The sequence below is a fragment of the Salmo trutta genome, chromosome 28, assembly GCF_901001165.1.
Source record: "Salmo trutta chromosome 28, fSalTru1.1, whole genome shotgun sequence".
Lineage (NCBI taxonomy): Eukaryota > Metazoa > Chordata > Actinopteri > Salmoniformes > Salmonidae > Salmo > Salmo trutta.
This window is the reverse complement of record NC_042984.1, coordinates 37,204,387-37,219,494: the sequence shown is the minus strand read 5'-3', so window position 1 is coordinate 37,219,494 and position 15,108 is coordinate 37,204,387. Positions and strand designations below refer to the sequence as shown.

General features: G+C 42.5%; 1 protein-coding gene across 1 annotated transcript in view; it reads right to left on the bottom strand.

Annotated features, from left to right (window-relative positions):
- Positions 1-11,283, bottom strand: part of LOC115166152 (cadherin-like protein 26) — a 106,254-nt gene extending 94,971 nt beyond the window's left edge. Inside the window, exon 1 of the mRNA XM_029719892.1 lies at positions 11,099-11,283. The gene's annotated coding sequence lies outside the window, so the exon portion shown is untranslated. The remainder of the gene's footprint in view (positions 1-11,098) is intronic.
- Between the last annotated feature and the right edge of the window lie 3,825 nt (positions 11,284-15,108).

Sequence of the window (15,108 nt, the reverse complement as noted above, 5' to 3'; positions counted from 1 at the left end):
CTGATGTACTGGCCTGTCTCCTGGTAGCGCCTCCATGCTCTGGACACTACGCTGACAGACACAGCAAACCCTCTTGCCACAGCTCGCATTGATGTGCCATCCTGGATGAGCTGCACTACCTGAGCCACTTGTGTGGGTTGTAGACTCCGTCTCATTCTACCACTAGAGTGAAAGCACCGCCAGCATTCAAAAGTGACCAAAACATCAGCCAGGAAGCATAGGAACTGAGAAGTGGTCTGTGGTTACCACCTGCAGAACCACTCCTTTATTGGGGGTGTCTTGCTAATTGCCTATAATTTCCACCTGTTGTCTATTCCATTTGCACAACAGCATGTGAAATGTATTGTCAATCAGTGTTGCTTCCTAAGTGGACAGTTTGATTTCACAGAAGTGTGATTGACTTGGAGTTACACTGTGTTGTTTAAGTGTTCCCTTTATTTTTTTGAGCAGTATATATATATTTTAAGATTACCCTGGACAAAGAATATGTGAAGGAAGAATTGAGCATCAGTGCATTTCTGGGAGCAACAACAATAACCACCATCATCTTCATCATCATCACCACCATCATTGCACTAATCATGTACACATGCAACAATGGAAGCAAGCACAAACACACACGCATGCTCACAAGCACGCTCACAATCTCGCACACACACAAAAACGCAAACAGAATGACAGGCAATCCATCAACAGCCAGTGAGATGATGAGCTGCTGTGTCATTATACAGTGACTCACCATATTGGGCCTTAATGGCCAGGCTGTTAGACAAGTGTGGTGGGGAGTGGTGGCTATTTTGCTTGTGTTTGTGCATGTGCCTGCCTGCCTGCATGTGTGTGTGTGGGTGTGTGTGCCTGCGTGTGTGCGCGTGTGTGTGCTATTTTTTTGTTGAAATTTTAGAAAATGTATTGAAAATGAAATACAGAAATGTCTCATTTACATAAGCATTCACACCACTGAGTCAATACTTTGTAGAAGCACCTTTGGCAGTGATTACAGCTGTGAGTATTTCTGGGTAAGTCACTAAGAGCTTTGCTCATCTGGTTTGTGCAACCTTTGCCCATTATTCTTTTCCAAATTCTTCAAGCTCTGTCAAATTTGTTGTTGATCATTGCTAGACAAGCAATTTTAGGTCTTGCCATATATTTTCAAGTAGATTTAAGTAAAAAATGTTAACTCGTCCACTCCAGAACATTCACTATATTCATGGTAAACAACTGCAGTGTAGATTTGGCCTTGTGTTTTAGGTTATTGTCCTGCTGAAAGGTGAATTCATCTCCCAGTGCCTGGTGGTGTAATGAACACGATGGGAGACAGAGAGCTGGTTTCAAGCACAGGGAGCAGCAGGTGTTAATTTGTAAAGGCCCGCAGGAGGAGGCAGGTAGTTGGGTCCAGGGGCAGGCAGAAGGTCATACACAGGGGTCCAAAAAGGCAACAGTACAAGCAGGGAAAAGGCTATTAATGTCATCCAGGAGATCAGGCAATAGGTTGATAACAGGAAATCCAATAGGCTAAAGTACAGGCAGGGAATAGGCATCGTTAGTGAGGCAGGCCAAAACTATCATACACAGGATGATGACATTACAGGAACAAGCCCTGTTTTTTTTTTTACATTCAATTGGCTTATTCAACTTAACATTTCAATAAACCAAATGGTAGCTCACTTGGTTTTATATTTTACACCTAGCTAGCTAGCTAACTCTATTTATTCATTTAGCATGAGTAGCTAAGAGGTTGCTAAATGCTTAGCTCAATAGCTTGCTCTGATTAGTTAAGCATGTTCTTTCGGCCCAACGCGCTAACCACTAGGCTACCTGCCACCCCTATCTGTTAAACACCGCCCATTGACCTTTTAGAAACCAATTTGTGCTGCCCTAAACAAATCTGATTCTTTCTGCCCTCAGAACAAAGTTGACAACACTTTATGTCAACTTGCCTTCTGCGAAGGAAGGGGCAGTGATCAGCTGTTACTTTACGTAACTTTACCCCAAGAGGAGTAACGTCATCTATGGTCCCCCGGCTATAAACCGCCTCGCTTGCACTTCTCCGTGGCGTTGTGTAGCTGAAACATGCTATTAATAAGCATGGTGCCTGTGTGAGAGAGAGTGAGTGTGTGTTCGTGTGTGTCTGTCTGTGTCTGTGTGTGTGTGGTGTGTGTGTGTGTGTGTGTGTGTGTGTGTGTGTGTGTGTGTGTGTGTGTGTGTGTGTGTGTGTGTGTGTGTGTGTGTGTGTGTGTGTGTGGGTGTGGGTGTGTGTGTGTGTGTGTGTGCAAACGTGTGTGTAGAGCACAGCTTGAAAGTCCATTGAGAAGATGTTAAAGGTGTTAAAACCCAGAAGGTACTTTGATGTTTTTGCATCAATAGAATCCCACGGTAGTGTGCTATGACTGAGTGTGTATGTGTGTGTGCAATGTTCATACTGTATAAGAAATACCGGCACCATTACTGTAGGCCGAAGGTAATAAGGTTACTATAGGGTGACTAGGGTCTAATACTGCTGTAAAGTTATAGAGTTCACCTGCACTGAAGGGACATTCATTGCCCTTGTCAGATGCACTCTTCATAAAGAGTGCACCATCTCGAACTCCGTACAGTGAATGTCTGCTCTCTGCCCTGCCTCCTAACTAAATATTAATCAAAGCAATATAACATACAGTATAACATAGCAATATGATGGGCTTCCATGTGAGTACTGTAAATCTGTCTCGTCTTCCTAATAATGTTGTTAAAGAGGGAGACATGCATTTTTGGTCCATTTTGTCTTTTCCCAAGGCGATTCCATCCACATAATCTGCCTGGTAGTCACCCTCCCTCGGTGGCACATGGTGGGTGATGCCCGCACCCCCAAGCCTGGGCAATGCCCGCACCGCGAGGCCTGGGTGATATCCACACCTGGTCACGGATAGCACAGATAAACGACTAAACGGTTATCAAACTAGCGGAGGGTAAAACGTGTCTCATTCATTATTCACAGGCAGCAAATTAAGTTGGTACTGTGGGAACGCTCAATTATAGATGAGAGAGAGGGCAGGCAGAGAGGGGGGAGGGTGAGAGAGAGACAGTGGGTGGAGAAAGAAAGAAAGAGAGGGGGGAGTGTCTGTGAGACCGATTTGAGGGAGAAGAGAAGGAGAGGGGAGGGTGAGAAAGAAAGCGAGAGAAAAAAGGGGGAAGATGGAGGAGGATGAGGCGATGTGACAGGGAGAACCCACCCGGTGCGCAGCAGTGTTTTAGCATGTCAGTGAATATTACAGCAGAATTTATAAAACAGTGTTCACACGCACACACAGGCCCACACAGAAACAATACACACTAAGCCAAGAGAAACGAGCACAGCGTTAAACACGCCTTTAGTACCGCTCTTATACAGCCACATCCATGCACCACAATTCCTCTCTCTACACAAAAATCGACTGTACACACACGCACGTACATACGCACACACGCACACATTACTCTATATGAGTTTTTCCTCTTTGACAGTCATAGCTTGAAATAAACCAGGAGATGGTTGTAACATGATGGCAGACATTTTGAAAGTTTAGATGAATTCCTTTAGACTGAGTAATATTATACAATATTACAATTTTAAAAACCCTCAAACCACCGACTGGGATCATTTTGACCCCATTCATATTTTTGATCATAGCCCAAAGGTTAATTCAATTCACTCCAGCCAAAAACACCTAATGCTGTTTAGAATATTTTGATAGATAGGACCTATATTTGAATCTAAGTTTCTATGGAAACATAATAACAAGTTATCCATACCACCAGAGGGTGGAGGAGGACCTGTGTCAGTGATTCTGACCAGATGGGGAGCTATATGTCTGCAGATTGTCTTTCTATGCCTAACATTTTGCTTTCTATGCCACATATCGTATGACTGTAAACAAAACCAAAATGACCTTATTTTTGTGCATATAAAAATCTGCCAATGGTATAAATACTTGATAGAGATGCAATGCAGAACTCAAATAGGCTCTAAATCTGCACAGAAAGCTGTATTGGTGTGTATTCTCAAAAGAATAGTATAGGGCAAATCTAAACAAGTATTTATTTTAACCCAGGTTTCTCTGGAGACATAATATTAAGTTATATATATCCTTAGAGGATGGAGGGGAACCTGTTGGAGTGATCTTGACCTGATAGACAGTTCACCGGCAAAGATGGTACACCTTATGTACTCAAATATGGCTATTATATATATTTTTTTACATTTTAATCATTTAGCATAACTGGTTCTAACTAGGTATGACCATGTACAAAATCTAAATTACTTTAAATATATGCTTTGTTGCAGTCAAATCAGCTCATTAAAGTCTGTCAGTGGTATACATAGTTGTTAGAACTGTAATACAGAAACTAGCTACCCTCTGAAAGTACGCATAGTCTTCCTTAATTTAACTAGGCAAGTCAGTTAAGAACAAATTCTTATTTACAATGACGGCCTACCCCAGCCAAACCCAGACCAATTGTGCGCCACCCTATGGGACTCCCAATCACAGCTGGATGTGATAACGCCTGGATTTGAACCAGGGACAGTAGTGACACCTCTTGCACTAAGATGAAGTGCCTTAGTCCGTTGCACCACTCGGGAGCATTTGGTGTGTATTCTCAGATTTTTTTCTTTCTGTTGATGTTAATACCAGATTTCCTATAATGCTCTCCAGTGTTCTACTTGTGCAAATTGTTATGGTATTTTGGTTGCTATAACATTTGAGGATTTGTGCGTGCTTTTAGAAGTCCCTACTTCTCCCATTGTTTCACTAGCAGCGATGCTAATGCTGGCTGTGGGGTAAGTAAATAAAGAAAACTAAGCCAGATTTTTGGTAATTGTCTACTAGGATCACTTTAAATAAGGGATTTCTGCAAATTAGATGTAATTGTTTTGGTTATTTCTTTATTTCACATTACATTATTTTCATGTCTATTGATGTTTTGATAATAATAAAAATTATATTCTTTTCGATTTTAGCTTTTTCCAAGTTTCTTCCTGGGGTCAAACGACCCCAGTTGGTAATCCATGTACGTAACATATGTTGGTATATTCAGGGTTAAAAATGATCCGATCCTTTTTTCAAGTTTTGCCTAGAATCTAACTGCCTGTAGCTCAGGATCTGAAGCAAGGATATGCATATTCATGATACCATTTGAAAGGAAACACTTTGCAGGTTGTGGAAATGTGAAATTCACGTAGGAGAATATAACACATTAGATCTGGTAAAAGATAATACATACAAAAAACATGTTTTTTTACCATCATCTTTGAAATGTAAAAGAAAGGCCATAGTGTATTATTCCAGCCCAGAAGCAATTTAGATTTTGGCCACTAGATGGCAGCAATGTATGTGCAAAGTTTTAGACTGATCCAATGACCAATTCCATTGCATTGTTCAATATGTTGTGTCAAGAGTGCCTAAATGTGCCTAATTGGTTTATTAAGAGACAAATGTTTGTTTAAAACCTCTTTGGTCTAGGTGGGACGCTAGCGTTCCACCACGACAACATCCGGTGAAATTGCAGTGCGCAAAATTCAAAATACAAAAATCGTAATATTAAACATTCATGAAACTACAAGTGTCTTACATAGTTTAAAAGCTTAACTTCTTGTTTATCCAACCGCGTTGTCAGATTTCAAAAAGGCTTTATGGCGAAAGCATACCATGCGATTATCTGAGGACAGCGCCCCATACCAAAATACTTTTCCAAACCAGCACAGGTGTCACAAAATCCCAAATAGCGATAAAATAAATCACTTACCTTTGAAGATCTTCCTCTGTTTGCAATCCCAAGGGTCCCAGCTACACAACCAATGGTCATTTTGTTCGATTAAGTCCTTCTTTATATCCCAAAAATATCTGTTTAGTTGGCACGCTTGATTCAGTAATCCACACGTTAAACATGCATACAAATGAATTCAAAAAGTTACCAGTAAAGTTCATCCAAACAAGTCAAACGATGTTTCTAAATAATCCTCAGGTGCTCTAATATCTAAATAAATGATCAAATTTAAGAAGGAGAATAGTATGTTCAATAGGGAAGATAAATAACGAAGAGCGCACACCTCATTCACGCGCGCCACAAGACCACTTTTCTAATGAGAGACACCTTGGAAAAACTACAACTACTCATTCGTTTTTCAAAAAACAAGCCTGAAATCCTTTTAAAAGACTGTTGACATCTAGTGGAAGCCATAGGAACTGCAATCTGGGAGGAATTATTTTGAATATCCCATAGGCTAGCATTGAAATGGCCTGTGACCTCAAAAGAAAAAATGTCCGAATGGATTCTCCTCAGGGTTTCGCCTGCCACATCAGTTCTGTTATACTCACAGACATTATTCTAACAGTTTTAGCAACTTCGGAGTGTTTTCTATCCAAGGCTACCAATTATATGCACATCCTAGCTTCTGCGCCTGAGTAGCAGGCAGTTTACTTAAGCCACGTCAGTCATCCGAAATTCAGGATACTGCCCCCAGCCTTAAAAAGATAATGACTTCTGTTTCACCATGGTTCACCTTTGTAATCTTGGTGTTTACCCTTTACTAGTTCTCCAACACAGTCATACTGAAACTTGGTTTGATCTTCTAACTGATGTTGATCTCCTAATCAGCCTAGTTATCAGTGGGTTTTCAGAGTGCTCTGAAACCAGAATACACTTCTCCACATTCAGCATTTTCACAGAAATGTCACACACACAAAATTTCAACATAGGACAGAGCAGACACATAAACTCAGCAAAAAAAGAAATGTCTTCTCACTGTCAACTACGTTTAGTTTCAGCAAACTTAAAACCTCTCTGGGACCTGCGGGACACACTGCCAACAGCCAGTGAAATAGCAGGGCGGCAAATTCAAAACAACAAAAATCTCATAATTCAAATTTCTCAAACATACAACTATTATATCCCATTTTAAAGATAATCATCTCGTTAATCCAACCACATTGTCCGATTTCAAAAAGGCTTTATGACGAAAGCATAACATTAGATTATGTTAGGACAGCACCTAAACAAGAAAAACCACACAGCCATTTTCCAAGCAAGGAGAGGCATCACAAAAACCAGAAATACAGCTAAAATGAATCAGTAACCTTTGATGATCTTCATCAGATGACACTCCCAGGACTCAATGTTACACAATACATGTATGTTCTGTTCGATAAAGTTCATATTTATATCCCAAAAAAACATTTTACATTGGCGTGTGATGTTCAGAAATGTTTTGCCTCCCAAAACTTCCGGTGAATGAGCACATCAATTTACAAAAATACTCATCATAAACGTTGATAAAATTTACAGCAGTTATTGAAAGAATTGTAGATACACTTCTCCTTAATGCATTTGCTGTGTCAGATTTCAAAATAGCTTTACGGCTAATATTCTGAGTACAGAGCTCAGCCATCAATGCAAGCTATACAGTTACCCGCCAAGTTCTGGAGTTAACTAAACTCAGAAATAGTATTATAAATCTTCACTTACCTGATCTTCGTCGGAATGTACTCCCAGGACTCCCACTTCCACAAGAAATGTTTGTTTTGTTCGATAAACTCGATATTAATGTCTAAATACCTCCGTTTTGTTCGCGCGTTCAGATCACTAATCCAAAGGCATAATGCGCGAGTGCAAAATCCGAGATGAAAAGTCAAATAGTTCCATTACTGTTTGTAGAAACATGTCAAATGATGTTTACAATCAATCCTTAGGGTCTTTTTAACATAAATCTTAGATAATATTCCAACCGGACAATAGCGTATTCATTACAGAGGAAAAAGAAGGAGCGGCTCGCCTGCGTGAGTGCGCAGTAAACAACTCACTGGTCCCAGGCTTGAGACAGCTCTTATTCTCTGCCCAGTAACAGTAGAAGCATGAAACAAGGTTCTAAAGACTGTTGACATCAAGTGGAAGCCTTAGGAAGTGCAGAATGACCCCACAGACACTGTAGTTTGGAAAGGCAATCAGTTGAAAAAACTACAAACCACTTCCTGGTTGGATTTTTTCTCAGGTTTTAGACTGCCATATGACTTCTGTTGTACTCTCAGACGTCATTCAAACAGTTTTAGAAACTTCAGAGTGTTTTCTATCCAAATCTACTAATAATATGCATATCCTACCTTCTGGGCCCGAGTAGCAGGCAGTTTAATTTGGGCACGTCATTCATCTGAATTTCCGAATACTGCCCCCTGTCACTAAAAAGTGAACATGTGTAAATATTTGTATGAACATAACAAGATTCAACAACTGAGACATAAACTGAACAAGTTACACAGACATGTGACTAACATATATGGAATAATGTGTCCCTGAATAAAGGGAGGGTCAAAATCAAAAGTAACAGTCAGTATCTGGTGTGGCCACCAGCTGCATTAAGAACTGCAGGGCATCTCCTCCTCATGGACTGCACCAGATTTGCCAGTTCTTGCTGTGAGATGTTACCCCACTCTTCCACCAAGGGACCTGCAGTTCCCGGACATTTCTGGGGGGAATGGCCCTAGCTCTCACCCTCCGATCAAACAAGTGCCAGACGTGCTCAATGGGATTGAGGTCCGGGCTCTTCGCTGGCCATGGTAGAACACTGACATTCCTGTCTTGCAGGAAATCATGCACAGAACGAGCAGTATGGCTGATGGCATTGTAATGCTGGAGGTTCATGTCAGGATGAGCCTGCAGGAAGTGCACCACATGAGGGAGGAGGATGTCTTCCCTGTAACGCACAGCATTTAGATTGCCTGCAATGACAACAAGCTCAGTCCGATGATGCTGTGACACACCGCCCCAGACCATGACGGGCCCTCCACCTCCAAATCGATCCCGCTCCAAAGTACAGGCCTCGGTGTAACACTCATTCCTTCGACGATAAACAGAAATCCGATTGTCACCCCTGGTGAAACAAAACCGCGACTCGTCAGTGAAAAGCCCTTTTTGCCAGTCCTGTCTGGTCCAGCAACGGTGGGTTTGTGCCCATAGGCGACGTTGTTGCCGGTGATGTCTGGTGAGGACCTGCCTTACAACAGGCCTACAAGCCCTCAGTCCAGCCTCTCTCAGCCTATTGTGGGCAATCAGAGCACTGATGGAGGGATTGTGGGTTCCTGGTGTAACTCAGGCAGTTGTTGTTCCCATCCTGTACCTGTCCCGCAGGTGTGATGTTCGGATATATCGGTCCTGTGCCTGTGTTGTTACACGTGTTCTGCCACTGTGAGGACAATCAGCTGTCCGTCCTGTCTTTCTGTAGCGATGTCTTAGGCATCTCACAGTACAGACATTGCAATTTATTGCCCTGGCACATCTGCAGTCCTCATGCCTCCTTGCAGCATGCCTAAGGCACGTTCAAGCAGATGAGCAGGGACCCTGGGCATCTTTCTTTAGTTTTTTTTCAGAGTCAGTATAAAGGCCTCTTTAGTGTCCCAGGTTTTCATAACTATGACCTTAATTGCCTACCGTCTGTAAGCTGTTAGTGTCTTAACGACTGTTTCACAGGTGCATGTTCATTAATTGTTTATGATTCATTGAACAAGCATGGGAAACAGTGTTTAAACCCTTTACAATGAAGATCTGTGAAGTTATTTGGATTTTATACGAATTATCTTTGCAAGACAGGTTACTGAAAAAGGGGCGTTTCTTTTTTTGCTGTGTTTATAAGAATATTACTAAATATGAACGAAAACAAGCTCCCAAATGTATGTATGCATGCATGCACACACATTGTATCAAAGAGCAGAGTGAATGAATCATAAGTGCAGGAAACTTTGTGGTGAGGAGGAAGTGTATCTATTTTTCCCTCTTGCTCTCTCACTCTCTAGCAGTGCAGCGTGGGGATTTCTCAAGCCTCACTCATTCAGCGAGTGCCCCACAAACACAGATATTCAGAGATAAAGACACGCTCTCTCTCCCGCCAGGGTTGCATTTATTTGAATGGACTGTGTATACTGCATAAAGCCCCCATTGCAGTGCCTGCGTGTGATAATGATAATCTATCTCTTCTCTGTAACCCCTGTACCAGTCTGCTTGTAGCAAATGCAGCCAGGTCACCTGTGCTACAAGTCAGTATTAGACGTCTATACGTGTCTGAGGACATCCGGAGATGACATGGAAACCGACCACTAGGGGCAACAGAGAGCGCTGTTACCTTCAAGTAGGTTTCAATTTTGCTTGGGTGTTGTGGAAGGGGATGACAGATTGGCATAAGCATCTAAATCTGGGATATACGGATGCATGTTAGAATCAAGTGATAAAAAGTTATTTTTGAGATTTTGGTTTTAACCATTAAGAGTTAATGCCTAAACTTAACCCTAACCTTAAAAATGCAGAGTTAATTCCTAAATGTTACCTTAAACACTTCCAAATTTTACATTTAGAGCAACGTAGAAATGTTATGTTTGAGAAACATGGTCGAACGTCTAATTCTGACATGAGACTGTTAGAGCTATAGGTACTGTGTCAAATATGTTGAATTCTGTGGCAGTACGTTGGCCCCAAATGTATTGTTTCAGAACTCAAACATGTGGCAACAACACCTCTACTTCCCCACCCTCTGGCATACGGGAAAGCCCCCCCACCCCACATATACACGCACGCACGCACACACGCACAGACACAGACAGACACACACACACACAAATACACACACACCACGGCGGCTGTTCGATGTGTTGCACACATAACAACTGAAACAAACACATTGAGTGTAAAAAAACGACAACATTATATTGACACACTTTCTTTCGCCCTCTCTTTCTCTCTATCTCTGTACCAGTACTATGTCTAATGTAGTTAACGAAAGTTCAATCAGGAAGGCTGTTCTGAATGCGTTGAACTTCATCCAGCAAGCATAAGCAACATATTTCCCTTTATTTCTTATTGTACAGGCATATTACTGTACAGGCAAATGTATCATCAGCATCATAGCGTCTTGTTTCTTCTTCTCTTAGCCATGTGAGGAATTTCAATCACCTATGTACCGTATAGCCTACGAGCACGGCACAATAATCCACATACCTCACACTTGCTGTTTAACCTATGGGCTCACTCTTGCAATTATGACCCCTTCCTCTCTCTCAACTAATGGGCGTAAATCTGGGGATGTATTTATGTGTCAACTTACCCTCGTTTTCTCAGTTGCTGTTTTTCAGCAACAGTTTTCAACAACCATCCTGCCATCACATCATCTGGCTCCGAGGATCGTCCCTCGGAGATGAGGCCATTCCTAATAAAATGTATTATTGTATTCCGTTGTTGTTCATTCAGTTAAGCCTGTAGTCGATTGAAATATGTTTAATTCTGTGACAGAGCGTTGGCACCAAATGTGTTGTTTCAGAACTCCAACATGTGGCAACAACACCTCCACCTCCCTACCTTCTGGCATACTGGGACCGTCCCACAGACACACACACACACACACACACACACACACGCACGCACGCACGCACGCACGCACACACACACACACACACACACACACATCACAGGCGCTGTTCCAGGGCATGCTGCACACTTTCAATAACAACAGAAACACAACAAATGCATTGAGGGTTGAATGTTGTTCAATATTTTTTGTTTTTCTGCACTCAGTTTGTAAAATGATATCGACACACTATTTTTCATCTCTCTCTCTCTCTATCTCTATCTCTCCCCCTCTCTCTCTCTCTCTCGCTCTCTCTCTCTCTCTCTCTCTCTCTCTCTCTCTCTCTCTGTGTGATTGAGTGTGTTTGTTGGTGTGTGTGAGTGTGTGGGCAGGGAGGCTGTTTGATGTGAGTCAGACCTAAACCAGGCTGGTTTCTCTCACATGTGTGTGGGACGTATCCAGATGGCCCAGCAGGCCCGAACAAATGTCACTGTGATAACGAGATGACAAGGGCTGTGAAAACACAGGTAGGATTAACACGCACATACACACGCATGCACGCACATGCACGCATGCGCAAGCACACACACACACACACACACACACACACACACACACACACACACACACACACACACGCAAACACACTCCAGTCACAGATGACTACACACCAAATTAACAGGGATGCCAGGTACAGAGAGTAGAGTAGCAATGACGCTGCATTTGATTGAGGTTGGTGTGCGGAGGCTTGGCCATGTCAGCAGACAGATCACTCAAGATTGACTTTAGAAATTGGATGTCTGTCCATCCCCTGAGGTCTTCGGGAAAGGCCTTAAATACCGGCCACTAGAGGCAACAATGAGTACTATTAGGTAATTCCATGACTCCGGATCCAAAAGTCTTGTGTTCAATCCGAGTGAGAGAATTACATTTTTATTTTTATACCCTATCCCAAACCTTAACCCTTAACTTAACTTGAATGCCTAGACTTAATGTTTTAACCCTATCCAAAGTCTTAATCTATAACTTTGAAATGTGACGTTTCTCCAAATGCAACGATGCTGAGATTCAACCCAGGGTGTCAAAAACATAAACATTTCACGTTTGGAGCAACTTCGAAATTTGACTTTTGAAAAACGTGGATAAGCTTCAGATTCTGAAGTCAAATTGGAAAAACCGTGAGCTCTTGTTGATGTCAGAATGTGACTGATAGCCTCTTACGTAACAGCTTTCACTGACACATCATGACCAGAACAGAATAAATCTAGTTGGGCAGTGTCCAGGTGAAGATGCCCTTCAGCACAGATCTAGGATCCCTCCCCTAATCGTAGGAGGGAAAACTAAGGCGTTGATTCAATCAAATCAAGCGCGAACCCACGTTGTCATACATCCTCATAGCGGATGTTTTGGTGGAGTTGGAGGTGTAACTGCGGTATGAGCAGACAAATAGGTGAGCAGCTGCTCTTGTGTGTCACAAACCAGTTGTGTGTCACAAACCACCCTTCGTTATAATCCCAACCGCGTTGGAAGTTCAAAACGGCTGTAGAACGGGTAGGCTAATGCACGTCTTCATGTTCATTTGGATAGGAGGATTTATATCAGTCTAATCGAGGTGTAGACAATATAATATCATGCGGGTGTTTGAACTATCAGTCGGGTGTTTGAACTTGTAACGCGGCTACATTAACTTCTGGCTGTGTGGGAGTTGTTGGATTATAAAAACGTTGTGGTTTGGTTGCATCCAATGCCAGTGTCAGATATAAGCTAAAGCAAGGAGCCAGCCGCTTGTGAATGAGACAGATATTTCACCAGATGTATAAATGTTAAGCATTCGCTTGGCGTTTCTACCAAATATGGTAGTGAGAGGAAGCCCAGTGGCCGGCAGCAGGAGAAGATGGAAGGAGATGGATTTTGGCCGACATTCTGCACATTTTCTGTTCCCAAAACTAAAATCTGTTATGAACAGAGTCAACTACGTTTTGTAGTCTTTAACCTTTGCCAAAGTTCTAAAAAAAATGTGTTGTTTAGAAGGAGTGCAAAGGTGAATTGAGTTATGGCATACGCGTACTTCACAGAGTAGGCATTCCCTGACAGAAATGTGCAGATGTGTGCTACAACGGGCTAATAGGATCTCGCTAGCTTGTGCTCTGCCCATTATGACTCATTTGTTCCCATTGGAAATGACAGACTGTGGTTTATCTTGGTTATAAAAATCTTTGGTTGGACCTCTGACGCCCGCCAAAACCTCTGCTATGCAGGTGTCGGCTAGCACAGATCTGATCTAGCCGTAAACTGACCTTACAGATGTAGCAGCTTCATTTGATCACTCTTTGGTTTCTGAGAATTTTCCTGCACAACAGGAAAGGCAAACTTGTTGTGTATTCAAGGTTTAAAAAGGCTTCTAAAGTTTGTAATTTCCCCCTGAAAATGTCAGACTTGATTTGCCCTAAAGAAAAAGGGATCAACCCCTACAAAAATTCTAATTATAATTCACGTTTCCTGTTGCTGCAGTAATATTTTCTTGCTGTAGCAAACTGGCTCAAATTAAGATGCAACTTCGATTCAAACAGTCCCTAGAGTTCACCAGAGGTCATCACTAGGGGCCGGGTATCCCTGAGACAGCCGTTGCCATAGAAACACCAGTTCTGGGATCTTACAGTGACACCTCTCTCTCCTCGCCAGACTCTCAGGAGTTACATAGAGTGTGAATGCTGCAGTGGGAACTTATTTATTTAGTTTCCTTACTAGTCACAAGTGTAGCCTGTCAACTCTTGCTCTCTTTCACTTTCTCTCTATCCCTCTCTCGCTCTCCCCTCTCCTCCTCTCTCTCTCTGTCCTCTTTCTCTCTCTCTCTCTCTCTCTCTCTCTCTCTCTCTCTCTCTCTCTCTCTCTCTCTCTCTCTCTCTCTCTCTCTCTACATTAACACTCTCTCACACACCATCTCTTCTGCAAATATAATCTCTCACCCTGTTTCTCTCCTACATTCACAAACTTGGTGCATTCCTCCTTCCTCTCTTTCCAAAACAGGAGACACAATCTCAGTTTCTCTGAGCACACAATGAACTAGACATGCACACACACACCAGTTTGTCTCTGTGTCTGTGTGCGTAAGGGTCTGGGTGCTAGCAATGACCTGACAAAGATACCTGCCCTCACACTCCTCTTTTAGCACAGCCCGCATGATGGACCTGTTAGTCTGACACACACGTATACGGCCCATGTCAACATGCTGTGTGAACAAGCATTCATCCGTTAATACCCCCGTGTGCATGTCTGTGTGCGTGCGTGTTTGTGTGTGTGTAAAGCAGTGTCCAGTTCTGGCTCCAAATTTCCTCTGAGGTGATCTATTATAGTGACAGGGCTGCAGTATTTTTAGATAGAGAGAAAGGACAGATAGTAAAACAGGAAATACAGACAGAGAGAGAGAGAGAGAGAGAGAGGAGAGGAGAGAGGAGAGGAGAGGAGAGGAGAGGAGAGGAGAGGAGAGGAGAGGAGAGGAGAGGGGGAGAGAGAACAAAATAGAGAAAAAGGGAGACAAATACAGAGAGAAAGAGGGGAGGGGTTGGCAGTAAAAACCAGAGGGCAGCGGAAGTCATCTGGGCATGACTGGATTAGTGCTCCACCTTTTTTAGTGGATGACATAGAGTGAGTTGCTTCATACAATGGTACATAGGGTTGAGCTCATGTTCATTTTGGAGGAAAGAATTTAAGAGATGTAAGCACACACACAAACAAACAAACAAACACACACACACACACACACACACACA